The following is a 20,281-nucleotide window of genomic DNA, read 5'->3' as shown; positions in this document are numbered from 1 at the left end:
CAAACTCATATGATGCAGCTTCTAAGTTGAGGAGTATCGATCTGGCAGTACAGGAGGGAAATAAAGCCGCTGCACGTAAACTCAGCGTGAACAAAACCGGATTTGGAGACGGAGACTAAAAACTGCTGGATACATTAAGGACATAGCTCTCTGCTGCCCTCTGCTGGGTCCTTATGGGAAACCGAGAGCGGCAGAGATACCAGCGGCCTGTAGCCCGGTGCGGCTGATTTAAGTAAGTTTCCGCCGGGGGGGAGGGGATGCATGAATATTACTACATTCATGCATCACACACAATAGTGTTGTGGCACTGTTTAGGTGTATTTTTGAAGTGGACATAAGTGCAATTTGAAATAAGAAATGTAAGATATGATAAAAAATAAATTTTTGTGTATTTGATTCCTATTCAAGAGACTTTGATAAGAATGACTATACAGTATATGTAATATAGGCGGCTACAGAGTATCTCTGTTTACATTTTGGTTGGTGGTGTGCCTTGTGATTTTTTCAATTAAAACAACGTACCTTTGCTCAAAAAAGGTTGAAAAACACTGGTTTAGATTAATGTTGATGTGGGAGGATCTAAAACGGTTTGACTCTGATGGTCTAAAGGGGTTTTTGGTGTTTTAGTGTTTTACGCTCTTTCACTTACTGACTTACAAAACTGTGGCAAAAGTCATTGTGTATGTAGTTTTCTTGCACTGTCACAACTATATATTTAGCAAGCATGAGCTGAGAACTAGTGTGAAGTTATATTTATAGTTTAAACAGCGATAGTTTCCAAATTGCCGATGCCAAACATTTTATTACAAATAAAATTTTTGCAGTTTTTCTCTAAAGGCAAAACTTGTACTACAAAAATTAGGAAATATTGAGATATATATATATTGTTCTAGTCTATGTCTCCAAATCAGAAACAATAAATGTTCTATACATTATAATAACTGCAATAATCAATGTTATTTTAGCAAAAATAGAAATAAATATGTCCTGTTAGAAATAAAAACAAGGTCCTGTTAAATAGTTTTAACATCTTTGTGTAAATACAGTCATTCTGTAAAAAATTACATTTTTACTAATGGAAATTTCGTACCAGTCTTTGCCTGAGAGTGTTTTTTTGCATATATTCTCAATATTTAGGGTAGAGCAAACCTAAATTAATTTATATTAGAATCAAAGACCCACACCCAGAGTTAAGCACCCCAGAATGATGAAGATCCCAGGGCGTTGGGCTGCCATCGTGGCCTGTGGCAACAACTCAGTTTTCCACAATGCAGAACATAAGCAGAGCACAGCAGAGCAGAGATGCCAGCCCTCCAGGACCAACCAGAGCTTTGTTTGTTAGCCATGTCACAGACTGACCACCAAATTAGCTTCATCACCTCTGGCACCGGGATATTAGATGTGACATCCGGTACCGCGGGCTGTGGCTCTGTTTTTCTGCATGGCTAGAGGGCTAATATGTAAAAAATATTTATTAAATAAAAAGGGAACAAATGAGGAAAAAGAATTACAAAGGGATGCGTAGCTTTTAAAAAAACAACAGCTGAATATTAATCTGGAGACCTAGAGCATTATAATGTTCTGGTATTATACGGAATGAGTGAACTTTGTGATTTGTGAAATATTTTAACAGTAGTTACATAAAAAATAATAAATTACATTTAATAATGTAGTTATGATTGGCTTTTATTGAACCAATATTGTTTGTTTCTGTCTCCCTCTGCTTAGCTGCAGCACACATTTTAAAACTCATTAACTCAATATTTAGAAAACTTCAACTCCATCAAGTTATTCAACATGTCCTGCAACAGTGTCCTGACTCATAAGACTGTCAAATTTACACTAATTTGTTAAAAATAAAAACGACTTGATCTTTCCATATAGTTAGTAGTGCATAATAAGCAGCATCAGCAGTGGTTGTTGCTGAATTTGCCTTACATCAGCATTGCTGAAAAGCAACAATGGTTGTAATATATGCAGCAGCTGATAGGGAGCAGATATTATGTGGGAGCTCTGCTCACATGGGCCACTGACAGCATGGCGAGGAATACTAATGGAGTCCACCTACGGATGGATTCATTCAGTAACCCAACATGTGGAGGTTCTGCATCGCGAGGCATGTCTTTAGCTCACCAAAATTATTAATTGTAAATCTAAAAATTACAATTAAGATCCGTTTTATTGCGTCTTTGTTTACTGTAAATAACAGAACCAAAGAAAAGTCAGTTATTTATCTGCGTCAGGTAGTTGATAGATAACTACAGTAACAAATGATATGCAAAGATATCATTGCACTGTAAGGATTTATTTAACAACATTTAGGGTTTCTGTGACTTTTCCTACTTAATGACTGACAATGGAAACCTGTTGACTTTATCTTTATAGCCTAAAAATTTTTTTCAGGAAGTTGGCTCCACTTGGGTTAAAGATTAAGACCAACATGGAGGGTAAACAATCCGTTTTAATGTGGAATGAATGTCCTCTAAGTGGAGAAGAGTAAAGGAGTACTTCAAGTTATGCGACAGTAAAAGAAGAATTTGACAACATCCAGCCACGACTGATGAGCTGACAGAAAACACTCAGCAACCATGAGTGTCTACGATTTTATCCAAAACAAATGTTGGAGGAAAGTTTTGCTCTTGTGTGTCGATGTGCAGGCTTTTAGTCATCTAACAGTAAATAAACTCTAATATCTACATGAATCAAATTTAAACTAGACAAACTCATGGGTCACAGATATAAAATATTATATTTCAGTCTGTATTATTACGCATTATTAAAAGGATTAAATAGAAACAGTAGTGTTCATGACTGAACCAAAGGTTATTTTTTATTTTGTTCCAGTTTAATCTGAAAAATCTCAAAACAAATCTGTTGTTTCATGAATACTATCGCTTATGTATTTAATAAAACAGCCTTTTATGGAGGACTATTAATTATTTAGATTAATGGAAAAGTTTGTAAGTCATTTCTGAAGAAGGCCACTTGGAAAATGCAGATTAAACACATCATGCTGATTTGTTTCTGGGAAGTAAGAAAGGCTTTTCGTTAATATTCATCCCGTATGAAATTAATTTCAACAAAAGCCCATTTTCCAAAAATAAAAAATAAAAAAAAAGGAAAACTCTTGATCTACGGTTTTCCTCCTCCCCCTGAGATGTTTGATGCAGTTAGTCTGTGTTAGTGCAAAAATTTGTCTAAGAGGAAGTGACAAGCACAAGATGTCCAAATCATTAGTAATGTGAGAGCAGCAGTTCCCAGGCATGTCTCGTTACATAGTTAACTGCTAAAGTAAGGTCTATGGTTTGGGTTTTTCATGGAACACGTCTTACTGTAAGGTCTGTGAGGGTTATGGAGACGGACCACAACATCCCGACCCCCTTCAGAGTCAGTTAGCAAAGGCAAAATCTAAGACCCTGAACCCAAAACAACCTTGGCCACAGCCAGCCACTGAATAAGGAGGAAAAGACACACAAACAGTAAATGGAGAAGTTATTGTAAAACGAGACGTCTACATTGAGTGCATATGTTAACCGTGGAGCCATGGGAACAACGTTCCACCAAAAAGAAATGAAAAATAAAATAAAATCAAGCTTTGGGCTGGCTGTTGCTCAGCTTCAGCCTGCTGTGGCTTCTGTGGAGGATTCTGCTGGCTGCTGCACATACAGCCTTCCAACCAGATCTAAAGCAGCCCGGCTCAGAGAAAATGTCCAACATGGCAGCGCTGTTTCATACACACATCCAGGATTTTGTTATGCAGTCCAGAAAGACGACTCCCATCAATAAAACCTATGGAAAACCAACAAACTTCACAGTATCTTTAAAGAAAAACTTCCAAAAATCTGTTGCCATGATGCTAATTAGCCACAGGATCTTATGTCAAATTTCAAACAAAAAAGCACAAATTGGAGCCAAATTAAAATGGAAACAAAAGCCAACGTGAGCGCAGCATATACACACACACAAAAAAATAAAAAGTTCTGTGTTTATTTTTATTCCTCAGGCACTCATCTCTCTTTGCATGAGTGCATTACCCGGCACACCGTCACAGCATGCCAGCGTGTGAGCGAGTATGTGTGTATCTGACGATCAGAGAATAACGTTACCCCTAAGGGGTCGCACCTCTCTCCATTCTTGCCCTCCTCCCTTATACGCTCCTCTCTGCTCTGCGCCTGCAGGGATTTCCTTTTTCAGTTCAGAAGAGATGTCAGACCTGTTCCACCATCCCTAGCAGAGGCCGGACTCTGCCCTACATTCACTGAACATCTGGAAAACTCACCGCATCAGCCTCATTTTAAGATGTCAGGGTCATGTGGGGTTTAGTGGGGGAACATCTGATCAAAATATCTTAAACTTGAATATGAATATTTTTATCCTGGTCAGCAGCGGAGAGCTGAGCATAAAGTTGAGGCTTTCACGCAGGGGTCTGTGTTTTAGCTGTTCAACCACAAATAGAAAGCAGTAAAGCTCAGTTGCACTCAAAGTTCACCTACAAGCTGTGGTTCGTTTCAGTTCAACGTTTAATAAAGTTTCCAAATCAGAATATGAATTAAAGCGTGCGGTGATGAGAAAGCTCCCTCTCAGTCTGTAATTTTACAAATCACATGCCTCTGACCGATCTGGACCAAAAACAGAGACACGAGATGAGTGAAACGCTTGGAGAGCAATTTTCATGCCACCGTCTCAAATAGTATAGATGTAGGCAAAATGGACTTACAATTTTACCGCAGTACTTTGTAGTGCTATTCCGAAAACAATAAAAATCATGATAAAAAAAATTATTCCTCATTTTTTAGGTAACTGTATGTCTGTGACTGCATGGCACAGCATTCATATCTCTTCAGGGCACCACATACCTAAAAAGTGTTATTCATATCACTACAACAGCACACTAGCTGCATTTTATCAGATCTTTGAATTTACTGGTATTTATTGATGCTTCGTGGAAATATAAAAATAACATTTCCAAAAGCACTGCCCATTTTGGTTTTACTAGAAATTTTTCACGATAAAAGATAAAAGGTATGAGCCACAGAAAGGTGTGACCTGAATATACCAAAACTGACTGCAAAAACAAGTTCATCTTCAACAGGAAATAACCCAACATATTACCTCACCTTCACATATTTCAAAAATTAAACAAGAAATACTACATTTGAGATTTCTCAAAAATACATCTACGCTGGACGGAAAGTAGGTAGTTGGTAGAAAGCGAGTTTTTGCTCTGTAAAGGGCAGCTTTTAAATACAGACTTTAAAAATCACTTCTGACTGCAGTTTTAATTTGATGAAATGCCTTTTTGACTCAACATAGCTTCACTGAAAGAAATATTTGGAACAAAAAACTCTTCTGGCATATTTGAGCATTTACGCAGAATGTTCTTGCTAATTGAAAATCCAAAAGGTGACAGCAGATTTAGTTCAAACAGACTGTTTTCAATAATAAACACAATCCCACAGCTCACCCGCAACTTTCTGATCTAATTTATCCTACGGAGAACTCAGGTTGAGTTTATTTATAACAGAACGGAGTTCAGAAAATAAAATCGTCAGTTACCAAAATTGCAGAGAAATACAGAAGCAAGGAATGTGAGTAAGATCCACAGACAGGAGAGAGAAGCTCCCCAACAGGGCTTGAAAGCGACTAAACCAGAGAGGTCTTCCCTGCCACTTTCACACATTAGAATATTAATATTTATGAGACTTCCTGTCCCCAACACCCCCCCCTGTTTTTCCCTCAGACGATTTGAACATGAAAAACTTGAAAAGCGTAAATTCCAGGAGTTGCGTATCACAGTTTGACCTGGAGCCACACAGCAGACACCAGCCATGACAGACTCGCTGTTCAAAGCAGGCGGGAGCTTCTTTCATCACGGGATCCTGGTGTTTTTTGTGTTTTTTATTTTTTTACTACAGTGTGACACCACCAGCCCATGCCATCTGCCTCTTTGGAGAAATCTGAACTTCAAGATGTGCCTTCCTGCTTGTGCGCTGTTTTTAGGTGGGCTTCACAAGCAAAGCCCAGCATTGTGCAAGCTTCAGCTGCTAAGCTTCTTGCCGACTGCCGTTTACAGCCAAGCCTCGCAGTGTGGCGCAATGTTGAATATTCACCGTTAAACTGACAAGCCAGGACCAGTTGGGAACCCAGCCAGGATTTCCCCCCTCTGAAGACACAAACCCATAAATCAATCTTTTTTTCTTTTTTTTCCCCAGCCGGTCCAGAGGCGGACCAACCAGCTTACATCCTCAAGCAACAAATCCAGAGCAGCAACAGTTTGGGGCGTTTTCCAATCATACTTTAAGCGAAATTTAAATAATAATTGACAGAAATACCAATCAATACATTGATTCTACTTATAAGACATTCATTAACGTCACCCATCTCTGTTGCTATCCACATCTGTAATTTTCTTTTTTTTTTTTTTTAGAGCGCCAATACCACACTGGCAAAGGTCCTTCATCCTTGGCTTGGCAGGACTTCTGACGGCGCCAGCCGGCAGCGCCATGCAGGCCTGACCCCTGCTGCTGCAGCTTCCTGCTGCGCTGGGGGAGTCGGGCTGCCTGCCTCCCTGACAGAGGGCCAGGAGGCTGGGGAGGAAGCCCCAGGTAGGCAGGACCTCCAAGAGTGGGGAGCCAAGAAACAGGGGAGACAGACTTTGAGCATTACAACACACCAAGGATAAACTTAAGAAGAAGAAGTGAAGGAAAGTGGTGGAGAGGGGTCAGGGACTGGTAAGCAACAAGAGGGAAGATCCAGAGATGAAAAAGCAGTAAAGAAGGGAAAAGCAGAGATGAGTGGCATGAAAATGGAGAGAGAGCGAGACAAAGAGGCTTGAGGGCAAGCCGGGCAGCAGGAGATGACAGAAGCGTCTTGTTATGACTCTTTTTACTTTTTTTTAATGCCCCCAAGCATTCAGCACAACCTCAAAGCCCTAAGCCAAACTCAGAGACCAGGGAGACCACGGGAAACCGCTGTGAGTCAGGGTACAAACAGCGAGGGAGGCAGAGGAAAGACTAAAGGGACATCTTGCATGTCCTGGTTATAAACGAGACCAAGTGAAACGAAACTGAAAATGACAGAGTGGATTTCATAAAAATGTATTTCAAAGTGATTTATAAGCACCAAAACACCATTTAAGATTCATAAAACTGTCGCTGAAACTGATAAAGTGTTTCTATGTCACAATTTAAGATCCAATAATGGTATAAAAACACGCTTTTTAAAATTTAACAGAGTTCAGGAGGGCGAGTGGAAATTTTGCTGAGATGAATCATGTGGTGGACTGCCACTGCATCGCTGTGAGAGTTTAATGGCAACCACAAATTAAAGCCAAATCTGATTGGTAAATGTCTGACTTGAACCAAGAAAAAATGTTGTATAATGAAAACATAGTAGATCATTATTAACATCAGTGTTGGATGATTTTATTTAGTAAAACTGGGCTGATAACCGATGTCTAAATCAATCTTGTTGACATTTGTGTTTGAGTTTTCTTCAGTAACTTCATTGAGTTTTTCCTGCCAGGTCCAAATAACTGTAAACTGAAATGCCGACAGGAAGCATTCTCCCGCTTTACAAACTACTAATGTTGCTTTTAACTTCATAATAATCCAAATGTCACAGCAGCAGACAGCCCAGTGATCAGGTCTTTCCTGTTGGTTGAGGGGGTCACATTATCAGAACTACACCAGCAGAAGCCAAAAGAGTCTGACTTTCGCTATGAAATGGATGAAACCCCACAGACGGTTTTAAAAAACAACTTTCTCTGAATATCCACGGTCTGGCATTGATCAATCAATCCAGGGTTTTCTTTCTAATAAAATAAATCCACAAAATGTTTGAATGTGAATAACTAGGATTCATTAGTACAAATCTTTTGCACCCTATTCTGATCCAAACTATTTAAAATTGGTTATTTATAGGTAAAATTGGAATCTAATATTACTTTACAGGGAATTAAAATGTTTCCCTGCAAATACTTGAAATTGCAGCAAAATTACATATTACATTTTGTTCATATTACATGGTTTATGTTACCATTGTAACTGTTTGCCATTTGGTTCAGTTACTTTTTTGCTTGAATGCAACATATTTTGACAATTTTTTCACAATGCTGAAGACTAAAGCCAGGATCCTGCTCCTCAGCTTGGATGTGTCAATTATAACTGTTCTGCTTATTTTGTTGCTACAGTTAAACAACACCTACAGGAAATGTTTCCCGCTCATAGACTTAGGAAACTGCTGTGATCGTCATAGAATTTAATGAATAAGGAAACTCTTGATTAAAAAGGGAACTTGGAGTTATCCAACTTTGTGTTTCTTCCTGTTGCCGCTGTGAACCACAGTACATTGAGAAACCTCAAGATATTCAGTTGCATCAAATCCTAAATGAAGAAAATCTAAGTGAGCGTTAATGTGGAAATACAAGCGCAAATGTTATTTTTAAACAAGAAAAACGAAGTAAGATTACTATTACTTTAGAAAATTAGCTGCATATTACAAAATTTTTCTGTCCTTGTGATTCATGACATCTTTAGTTTTATTTATTATAAATAGTACAAGAATAGAAAGGGGAAAAAAAAAAACGTTCCCAACGTTTTACACTGAAAACAGGGCGGCTAAAACAGACAATCTGTCAAAACATGCAAATTTTTGTTCTTTTGCAATAAATCCTGTGTGAGACATTTAGTCTCATTTGTGGTGAGCCTGGAACAAATGCCCATAGCACAATCAGCAAGAAACACAGACACAGAAAAGCAGATTCTTTCTGCTCACGAGTGCAAAATCATTTGGCTTCTGTCTCATTTCATGACAAATGTGTGCCGTCACTGATGTGGTGTTTACAGTGGCACATAGCATCTTGCAATTATTCAGTGAAAGTGAACTGATCCTGAGGCATTTGGATATTATGCACTGGGTATAATGAAAAGTGATGGAAAGAGAGAGGAAACTCCAGAGTGATGGCCGGTTAAAATAAAAAAAATAAAAAACAGGGATCTGCTTCAAAGCCGTTAAATTACAACAAACACTGAATTAAGTCTGCCTTTTTCATTCCCTACAACGGACACATATTGGAAATGTTGGGAATAGGCCTGTCACAATAATCAATTAATCAATTAATCGCGTAATAAATAAAACAAATCCAAATTTTTACATTGTAATAATTTATTGTTTATCCATCTTTTTCTCTCTTTCTACCAAAAACTGGATGATAAAAGTCTTTGTTGCTTTGGTCTCAACTGGACATTTTTTGAAGGACAATTTTGTTTACAGAAACTTCATAAATCATTTTACTTGTTTGTTTATTTACTTAGGATATTTAAAATGTCTTCCAGTGCTAAAAGTTCATTAGAATTTAAAGTCTGCTGATCTTTGAAAATGTGCTCTTGCATTATTACCGCTATGTTACTTAAAAATGGTCTCAAAACAACATCATCATTTATCACAATAACTTCTGGAACAATTTATTGTCTAGCTAAATGTATCCTCATGACAAGCCTCGTTGGGAATGGGCCAGCAGATAGTATTTTATTTTTACGTTTACGCATTTGCGTTTAGCAGATGTTTGTTTACAGCACAACTTACAGGTGAGGATACAGTGGAATCCTGCTGTATTTGCGGTTTTGTGTGGAACACGACTCCAAATTATTTGCGAAAAATTCACCTATTTTTTCGTACAGCATTTTAAAATATTTGACAGAGAATGCAGCTTGTGAAGCTACAATGGCGCAATGGTAGCTGATGCAGTGGATTGGTGTTTGCAGCCAATCCAGGAGAGGCATTCAGCTTAGTTGTTGCCGATTGGCTGCAGCCTGAAAATGAGAAATAAGAACGACAATGGATGTTAGCTTCTGAGGTAGTGCCAAGCTGTCTTATATTGTGTGAATTAATGCATATTTGGTGTTTCAACTATTAAAATAGAAGCATTTTTAGAGAGAGTCTCAAGTATTTGCTAAATTTTAGTTATTTGCAGGCGGATGTGGCTCCTAATGCCCTCAACATTCAGGATAGGACAACTGCTGTTGTGCCAAGACTCCCTCATAAGACAGGCTGGGAGATGGGACAATGGAAACCAAAGTGAAGAAGTCCAGAATGGTTTCCTGAAATGTAAAACTAGAACATTCTGGCCTTCAAAGTAAAAGGTTCTGCTTCTTCTGCTGATGTTATGGTCTGAGAAACTCATCTATCCAAAAAATAATAATAATCCTTTAACCTCAGGAAAGAGGAGTAAAACTTTACTCAGCTTAAAATATAATTGAACTTTAAAGTTCCTAGGAAGTCTTAATAGCAAGTATAGTGTCTGTTTATAACCTTGCCCAATGGTTTCAGGCTGCTTTTGCTTCCATAAATCAGTACTAAATGGAGCAATATGATTTGATAAAAATCTAGAACCACTTTTATTTAAATGTGAATGAAACATTCCCCAGGAAGGTGCAAGGGTAAAACTGTTAAATTATTTCTGACAGATTATCAATCCAACTGACACCAATATTTTATTTACGTAAATAAACTTTTAAATTCTCATCAAATATGCCACTTTATCTCATGCTGAAGTGAGGAACACATTTAATACTATAAATGCTAATTGTGGAATGAAATTAGCAGTACTATTGTTCTTTAATTCACAGAAAAAATCTGCAATGAAACCATTTATTTATTTGCAATTTTCTGTAAGCGAAAAGGTGCCATTTACGTCTTAACATATCTTTCACTTTGTAGTTTGCAGGTGACTCTACGAATATAAATAGATACTTTAAATAAAGTATGACTTACGAGCCAAAAACAAGGCCAATCTTGTCAAAAAGGTGTGAACAAAACAAACAAAACCCAAGTCCTTTGCTGTAGAATAAAGCGCTGACACCGTGCGGTCATAACAGAAGAAGAACAAGGGGCACTGAAAGCGTTTCGTTCGACTTTGAAACAGGTCTGAGGTCAGTAATTTTTGTGTTTGCATGTCTTTGTAGTTTGTTTTCCTGAGGGCCTGATGAGAAGAAGCAGCAATGCCAGACTTAAGTTAGCACCATTCACGTGACACGAGGCGCTCCGAGGCATCGTCCTAGGATATTTGGATGCTTGAACCATCAGTGACCCTGCATATAATAAAGGGAGATGGATATGAAAAATATTGACAGGCTGGCTGTTTGAAAGGAGTGCAAGAAGCTGCTAAGACAACCCACATTCTTTGCCAAAGACCTTCCTGTAAACTCTAACCAAATGGAGTTGGTGATGGAAAGAATTTCTTTTTTCCCTATTTATTAGTGTCCGTTTTATTTTATCCACATCTTTTCTCATATGTCTGCAATTATTCACTTGGTTCAAATGTACCAAACAACCATAAACCCTGCATCTTAAATCAATCCGAGTAGTGATCTCAACTACATTTTTTCCTGGTATGAAAAAGCTTTACCGAGGTCTTTCACATCATGCAAACGACAGTGTTTAATGTAGCTAAAAAAGGCCTCGGGAAGCATCTTCCTTCAAATAAGCTTTGCAAAAAGAAAAAGAGAGCAACATTTTTTTGTTGTGCTCCGTGAAAACCCAAAGGCAAGATGACTGTTAAATGTGGTCAGATGACAAATGTCTCATCTGATCTTTAATACCGTCAAGGGGCCAGCTTCAGGGCTAAAACGGGAAACTGAGTGATTTGGTAAATTCCTCTGTGCTAAATCACTACTCTGACTAAATAAAATATCTATGCAAGAAAGCATAGAGTTTTACATTTTAGGAGAGAAATTTCAGAATTTGATACCAAATCAAAAATCAACCACAAACGTTCTGTTTCGGACGCTCAGATCTGTAAATATGTCTTTCAATACACAATCACCAAAACATAACAGAGGTTATTTGACAATTTGAGTAAATTCTTTCAATGAGTTAAAAACGAATCAACTACACTTAAACTGAATTGAAGTGTTTGTATAAGGGCTTGATATCATGACTTGTCCATATAATCTAAGATGATGACTATAATAATTCAAAAACATTGATATATTCAATTTGAGCTTCAAACTGAGTTTCAAACCAAAAGTCCTCTTCACTGCCAAATTATCGGTGGTATGGAAATTACACAGTAAATACAGATAAAAACAGCTACATGCATTTATCTTATTTAATCATATACAATAGAGGTGAAACCTTATCAAAGAAATTTATTATTTTGCTGAGAAAATGTGTAACTTGTATAATTAAAACTGCAGATCAGTAAAATAAAATAAATGTTGAAGGCAGCCACATGCATAGAAATGCCAACTTTTCAAGTAAGATGATGGCTTTTATCAGTTTTCTTCCATTTACCAAAAATACAATAAGTTACTTAGACTCTACCCCAAGTCACTCGTTTTATTTTTTGTTTTAATTCAAACAGATACGACTTAATTTATCATCATACATCCAGCTTACACATCCAAACAGCAGAGCACGGATAATCATCTTGTGTTGCAAAAGCCTGTCAGATGTAATCCACCTGCCATTAGCTAAAACTCAAAGGGAGACATGGTGACAGAAATCCTTTCACCACAGAGACTGACGCAAACATTTGTCAGCCATTTTTCTGATCATCCGGTTTATGACACATTCCTTGATGATCCGACTTCACAGAGGCAGCCGGCGTTCATCTCAATCACCTGACGACGCCGGCAGACTCCAGCCTGTTGTTTCTGACAATGATCAAATGTGGCAACAGAGGAGTGAGTAATAATTGGGTCAACAAGGTATGTCAGCTCCCACTAACTCCCGTTTGAATCATCCCCTCTGTAGCTACAGAAAAACGTGCGACGCCTTCAATCTTTTTACTGTGATGGGCAGCGACAGCGACATTTAATTGGAGTCTGTTAATTTTCAGCTAAACTTTAGGCCTAATAGAGAAGGAGCCGGGAGATGGAAAATAACTGATGTTTTTTGTTAGCTTAAGTTAATTTAAGCAATAAATTATTAAAAAGTATACATGCAGCCTGGCTTTAAAGATATGGGAAAAGATTCTTACAATACAATTACAGTAGTAAAACGTCTCAACAACTCAAGCCCTACTTCATGTTTTGCTCACATATCAGGTTTGCTGGTTAACTGGGGATAACATCTCACACTTTCAAAGATCATCTATTGACTCTATTAATAAAACATTTATAGATACACGTAAAGTGAACGCTTAGTCAGCGTAACTGTTGTGAAACAAAACATTTATCATCTCATGAGTTTGACCTGCGTGTATATTTTCTGTATGAGTCTCCCGGTCCAGAACTTAAATGCAAACCTCCATGTTCTGCCAGGCAGCGTTGGAAAAGCAGCACATGCAGCAACACCACAATCAAAGAGCGTGCAAAACTTAGACAAACTAGAGATTAGGATGCTGCTCTTTATCGTCAGTTTGCAGTTTTGAAAAATTACGGTTTCTCTGTCGACTTCATAGATGATGAATAAAGAAAGGTCAATCAAACAGAAGGATAATGTTGGGATTGTTCAAGAGCAATAAACTTTATTGCTCTTCCTACCGCTCCCATGCCTTATTCTATTATATCTTGGGTTATCTCTGTAGTTATGAGTTTAGGCTGCTAGAGAACACACCGACAACTCTTCCTCACTCTACTACTTTATTCTTTTGCTACTCTGAACTGAATTATTGCTCACCTAATATGGAATCACATATTGGTACCTAGAAAAGACAAGCTAGCAGTTCCAACATTTAAACAACCAGTCTGACAGTTCAGTCAGAGCACCCAGAGAAAACACACACACACACACACGCGCACACACACACACACACACACACACACACACACACACGCACACACACACACACACACACACACACACACACAGCGAGAACATGCATACTTCAGGGCGCAGAACCTTTTTGCTGCAATGGAACAGTTGTACTAACTATTATTATCATCATCAGTATTATTATTATTATTAGTCTCAACTTCTCGCACGTTTCGATGTAAATTGGGGAACTGCGCTGCTATTTTCTTTTCATTTTAAACAATACACATTAGCTTGATGTCAATGTGTTTGGAAATATAACTGTCGAAAATATTGCCAATAAACCTATTATTAAACCTTTACTTTGAAGTTATAAAAACAATAAAAACAACACAGTCACGTTTTCAAGAAAGTAAAATGTGGTAATATACATGGATATATATATACAAATCCACATAGTATTTAAAAAGTTAAACTACTTTACGTAGTTTTTGTCACATTTTACTTGATAGTAAAATGACAGTAACAGTGAGGCATGGCAAAGGAGCAGCCGCTGTCAGACGTACATCACATGTTTGCCTACGCGGCTTTCTTGTGATGAGCAGAGACCAAAAGTTTTGTAAAAGTCACCTATGACACTGTAATTTGTGTCTTTATAGGGTTGTTATTAACCTTCACTGAGCGTGTCAGCTGTGTAAATAACAGGGACAGTTTACGAAGTAGCATGCTAGTTGGCTAACAGGCAAAGCTAACTAGCGAACTTCGTAGAACTTTTTTCTCAAGAGTCAAACTCGAGTTAAAGCAAACAAACTTAGGGCAGTTTAATATTAGTAACTGCTATAGATCCCCAACATCCCCGCTAAACAAGTGACAATAGTTTCTAACATGTTAAATAGCGGTGGTTGCGCTCCAGGAGTGGACGGTGTCAGTACTCACCAGGAAGTGGGACTCTGTTGCTAAGCTATTCCTCCTTCACGTTAAGTTTCCTCCGATGGTTATTATGGCGCTCGTCTTTGTTGTGACTTTCCCCGTTTCTGTCCAAGGTCGCAACAAACCAGTGAACTCGGCGGGCCTCTGTTCTTGTGTGGCACTTTGTCTGTCCTACAAAAAGTTTTTTCTTCCCCCCACAGAGACTGGCTGTGCCGTGGAGTCAGTGGAGACGTGTTTTCAGCCAGAAGGCCCCCCTCATCAGCTCACTGCTGCTCCGTCAGCCGCTAATGTAAACAACGCGGCATTCCCGCAAGGCAGCTGTCAAATACCGCGAGATTCAACACAGATACTCTAACTCGGGAGTGTCCAAAATGCGGTACGGGGAGCCTTCTGCGGCCCATGGACTTATTTTGGGGGCCCCCAAAACACAATTCAGGAATAGTACACATCTAGTCTGCCAGCATAGGCAGTTGATGCAGATGGAAACTTTTTATTTTTATTTTTTTAATTAGAGCTATTTTTTACTGACTAACTGAAATCTTAAAATGGAAAATGTTTGGCTCAACACAAAGTATTTATGTCGTTTGATTATTATTATTATTTTTATTTTTATTTTTTTCCATATTAAATAGGACCCAAACTCACTTTTAAATGTTGCTTTTTTTTCTGAGAATAGACTGTAAAATAAAAAGCAGTCAACCCCCACAAAGATGTGGGAATTGTAATGTTTCTTTTAAGAAGACAAATCTAACCCATTTAGATCCACTTTAATGCATTGATCCTTTCCCTAAAAAAATACTACTTTGTTTCATTATAATATTACATGTGTGTAGTTTTAAGCTGTGCTGGTTAAATAAAATTTAAAAGATTCAACATCCTTTTGGCTCATGTGGTGAAATGTTTGGACACCACTGCTCTATACTGTCAAATCTGAATTTCATTTTGAGATTGGACCAAATACTAGAAGATAATCAAAGTTTTTCTTGTTGGAGTAAACCATAATAAAGATTCCCAAAAAGATACATATAGTTTGGAAATACTTTACTACAACAATCATATAAATCAAAATGATGCCCATTTAATTATGAAGTTTACAATAAAATAATATCATCTTTACAACAAAGTATTTCACAGAATGAAAACTAAGTAAATAGATAAAACAAACAAAAACAATATTTTGCTGCATTAATGCAATGACTTGAAAGAGTCTTTACAATTATTTAAGTCATTCACGTTTTTTCACTTTACAAATACAAACCTCAATATCTTTTATGGTATTTTACATAAAAAACACAAACTAGAAGCATAATTTTAAAGCAAAAAGATAGTTTGAATTCAGATTAATTTACAAGCAGAAATCAGAAAAGTGTGGCTTGCATAAAGTGAGCTGTCCAACAACGATTTGAAGAAAACTATACAGTATACTACAACATTTTATTCTCCCTGGGGATCAGTGGAGTGTTTTGGAATTTGATTTAATTGTTTGTAAATCAGATCAGGTTTAGTCAGATTGGGAGAAAAAAAAATCAAACATACATTTTTTAGTTTCACTGAAAATGATTAATTAGATTAAAATCTAAACTTTTATTGGTCCAGTCCATCACATAAACCAACCAGCTTTGATCTAAGCCATAATACTGTAACTGTGGCTGAATGTTCAGGTTTGTTGTCCAGCTGGTCAAAGACGTTTTATTCCCGGATTGTTCTGCATGTCCTTCTGTTCTCATCATCCATGACCAGCTTCTCTATCCATGATGAAGCCAAGCATCCCACAGCATCATGCTGCCACCACTATGTCTCAAGGTGGACAAGTGTTGATCAGGATGATGTGCAGTTTTAGTTTTCCAACATCCACAATTTCGCACAAAGTCAAACGTTGTATTTTGATCTCGTCAGAACAGCACCTTCTTCAACATGTCTGATGTGTTTGCTACATGTCTGGCGGCAAACTTAAATGTGTGTTCGAGGCGCATGCTGTTCATATTTACTTTGATTTGATTTCTGCAGTTTAACAAACATACAGTTGGATGTTTTGTGCAGTGAAGAAAACTTCAGGCTGTTACCATCATCTGCAGGATATAATTCACCGCTTGAATTAGATAATATTTTTCACAGCTTTTCCTCTATTGACAGATGAACTCAGTCTGATTTTATTACCCTTTTGGAAAGAAGAGGATGGAAATCGTATAAGATTACTTCCCAGGAGAAAATGAGACTGGTGAGAATCAGAAAGGGGGCAGCTCGGCTGAAAACAGAGACAGACCGGTACATCTAATACGGTGTAACAGAGATGGGCAGTGTGGTTTCTATCCTCTTCTGTCTTAAAGGGCTTTATAGAAAGACTGGATTCATTCTGTAAAAATGCAAACGTGACAAGCAATGTTTGGTTCTTTGTGTACAATCTTAACCAAAAAGGCTGAATGCGGTACTAACCTGAACTTGTTCTCTTGCAGCCAAATTGTAAATATTAAAGCAACAGTATGATGAACAACTCTTTCAGAGATTCAGACTAAAGAGTTCATTTTGTCTTGTTTTCATATTTAATATAGCTTGAATGGTAACTATTTGAAACTTTTAAACATTTTCAAAAATATCAATCAAGTAAATGATGCAGAAAACTTTAGACATGCGCCTTTCAGGTACAACAACCAACAACAAACAAAATAGGTGAAACTTCCTGTGTTTAAAGACATAAAATAACCTCAGGAATATTTTTTTCCTAATTTGAATCCAAAGACATGTCATTTAGAATGACGTAAAGTAAAAAGACAATATGAACGAAAAGTCGTATCTTATGATAAATGTTTTCACTGCTTCTCCTGTCAGCAAATCCAAAGAGAAATTACATTTAAATTGAACTGAAAAGTTTTGTAATCTAACCTTTGTCATAAACTGTATATGAGGAGAAAACATGTTTACAAGAGAGGAGGCATATCATAAAAACTGCTTTATTTTATAGTTATGATACACATGATGAGCATGAGGTGGAGCCTCTAATTTGAGATTTTGAGAGTAACATTTTTGGCAGAAGTGTTTTTGCAGGTTTGTTTGCATGGACAGGGAGTGCAGCAGCTGTTTCCAAATGGCTCCTTTTGCTTTGATAAAAGCTTAGATGCTGATTTCAGAGTGACAATCTAAACACCGGAAACACCTCTTTCTTCTTCTCATTCCCCGTTGTTAATAATCAACAAGTTATGCGTGCTTGTGTTTTTTGTTTTTTTCCATTTTATCTTCCCCACTTCAGTAGCCGTTTTTGTTAACCTTACTGCAAATATGGAAAAGGGAGAGATGCCTGGAGTGTGGTACACCCCACCCTCACACCCCCGTTTTTCCTCCAACAACAGTTGAAGATTAAAAGAAACTTCTCACAGAAATCTGTCAATTCTGTATGTGAATAATGCTGTGTGGAATTTAATGGCATGAGTTATATTGAGTTTCCTCTACGCCCACATTTTCTTTCGACGAGATCAATGCAGCTCGGTGACAGATAGGGACGGTCTTTTGTATCTTCAAATTTCAGGTTTCTAAGGGAATAATTAGATGGATGGATGAAAAGTAATGCATGAGCCTGCACGGGGGAGCTGCACCCAGAAATCCTCTGCTTCAACACACGTGCCTCCACGCCTATTTGGTGGAAAACTGTTTAATAATCGTGTTGAATTTCCATTGTGCTAAAAGTGGCTCACTGCACTGATCTGCCGCTTTGAGCCAATGGCAAACTTTTTGTGTTCTTTTTGCAGATATTCCTTATTTAACAAAGAGGCTTCCTGTTTGATTCGGGTACAATTTTTAGCATGAAAAGTATCGTCATCTGCTTCACTTTGCTCCTTTTCAAACTTTCTGGTGTCGCTTGCAGGTAACCAGGTGAGAACAGGTTTTTCCTTCGGGGGAAACAGCAACGATGTAATCGTAGAGTTTATCCAGGCACTTCAGACATTTTACTGTAAAACGTGTCATTTACCTCCAACGTGTTACACCTATCTCTTTCATACTTTGGGCCTTTTGTAAATAATTTATGAAACTAGTAAAATGCACAAGAATGCAAACACTTCCAACCTTTTTTTTTTATCTACAAAACCACATTTCAAAACATCTGTTGATCAAATTTCCATCATAGGATGACCTACAGGAGCCTCCAGATTTATAGTTGCTTTTGTTGAAAATGTGTAAAAATCCCTTTTTTATTACAGTATATTTCAAACAGAACAAAAATCTAATCTATAATTTGAACACCTTTATTCTGTGAGTTTATGAAGTAATGGTTTTTATAAAAATCAGTGGTTCCAAAACTAGTAATCCTGAAGTTAAAAATGATGGGGGCTTTTTTTTACGCTTATACTTTACTTGGCATTTCCATATAGATAAGAGAATAAACGAGCTACTATTTAATGAACCATTGTTTTCTGTTTTCTTGTTGCACAAATATTCTGTTGCTCACAGGTAAAGTTCTTTTAGCCGCTCTTCAAAATGAGAAAGACAAGAGAACATATCATCCAAGCTCCGACACTGATGTATTTTAACCCTCAAAGCGGCATAAAAGTTTAAGAATAAAAGGTAAAAGTGAGTAATGAGGATGGTAACAGATGTTTCACTATTAGAGAGCTAAGGCGGAGAGAAGCATCTTGAGGTTACCATGTAACCAAACAAATCTTTAGATCCTGTCTAAATGCTAACTTGTCATTTAGGAGGATGGAAAAGGATATTTTGTTCAACCCTAAAGTATTTAATCATGTGAAATTTGCTAAACTCTACATACTAGGATGTTTACTGGAATCATGTGCTGCATGTCTCACCCCTCACTCTTCAATCTTAACCCTGTTTCTGAGGGGAAATGTGTCGTATCAGTTTTTCTGGAGCAGGGTAAGGGTGAGAGGAAAGGTCCTTGTAGCCCTTAGAACGGGGAACTAATCAGATTTACTTGGAGCAAAAGCTGCACTTTCACATCCCATTTCAAAAATGTATTTGTTTTTTTCAAATGACGTCAACAGTGTGAACTATTCTCTTTTCAGATGTGCCCATGTCTAAAAATCTTAAACCAGTTTCTAGACTTTTTAAAAAAAATAGTTTAACAGAATCTTGTTCTTGAACAACTAAACTCTAATTTAAACTCTGACATGCTTCAGGAAAAACACAAGTCTGGTTTTACTCCTAATCACTGCACGAATACTACACTGCTAAGGATTTAAAATAACCTCAGGTAAAATGGATCAGAACAAATCTTGAGTACAGGTATTAGTAGACCTTGACCACATCATCCCACCAGACCAGCTCAGACAGATTGAAATCTCTGAAAGTGTCCTGAAGTGGTTCTACTCCGTCTATCCATTCATTGTTCTGAAACACAAAGTTCCTAAAAAAAAAAAGGCTAACATCCAAATTGTTTAGAGTTGCCTTGACTAATAAGTGGAACATTAATTCTTGTTTGGATCACAACTTTCAATACTTCTCATAGTGTAGTGTTTCTTTTTTGTCTGTTTATATTGTGAAAACTAGCTGAACAGGAAGAAATACTTTGAGCTAGACGTTTATTTACATCCCAGATCAGAAGGGGGGGATGGAAAAAGATGTTGCATGATGCCATTCTTGTCTTTTAGAAAGAGGACAACAAACAGGGAAGGTATTATATGTCAGAAAGATGCATCTGGAAAAATTA

At 37.5% G+C, this 20,281-nt stretch overlaps 1 protein-coding gene across 1 annotated transcript in view; it reads right to left on the bottom strand.

Moving 5' to 3' along the window:
- The window catches only part of nek7 (NIMA-related kinase 7), a 79,870-nt gene extending 64,940 nt beyond the window's left edge, over positions 1-14,930 (bottom strand). The window contains exon 1 of the mRNA XM_008406560.3: positions 14,635-14,930. The gene's annotated coding sequence lies outside the window, so the exon portion shown is untranslated. The remainder of the gene's footprint in view (positions 1-14,634) is intronic.
- Between the last annotated feature and the right edge of the window lie 5,351 nt (positions 14,931-20,281).

The sequence above is a fragment of the Poecilia reticulata genome, chromosome 4 (genome assembly GCF_904066995.2).
Source record: "Poecilia reticulata chromosome 4, P_reticulata-male-v2, whole genome shotgun sequence".
Classification (NCBI taxonomy): domain Eukaryota; kingdom Metazoa; phylum Chordata; class Actinopteri; order Cyprinodontiformes; family Poeciliidae; genus Poecilia; species Poecilia reticulata.
Note: the sequence above shows the minus strand (reverse complement) of the source record. Positions and strands in the feature narration are given on the sequence as shown.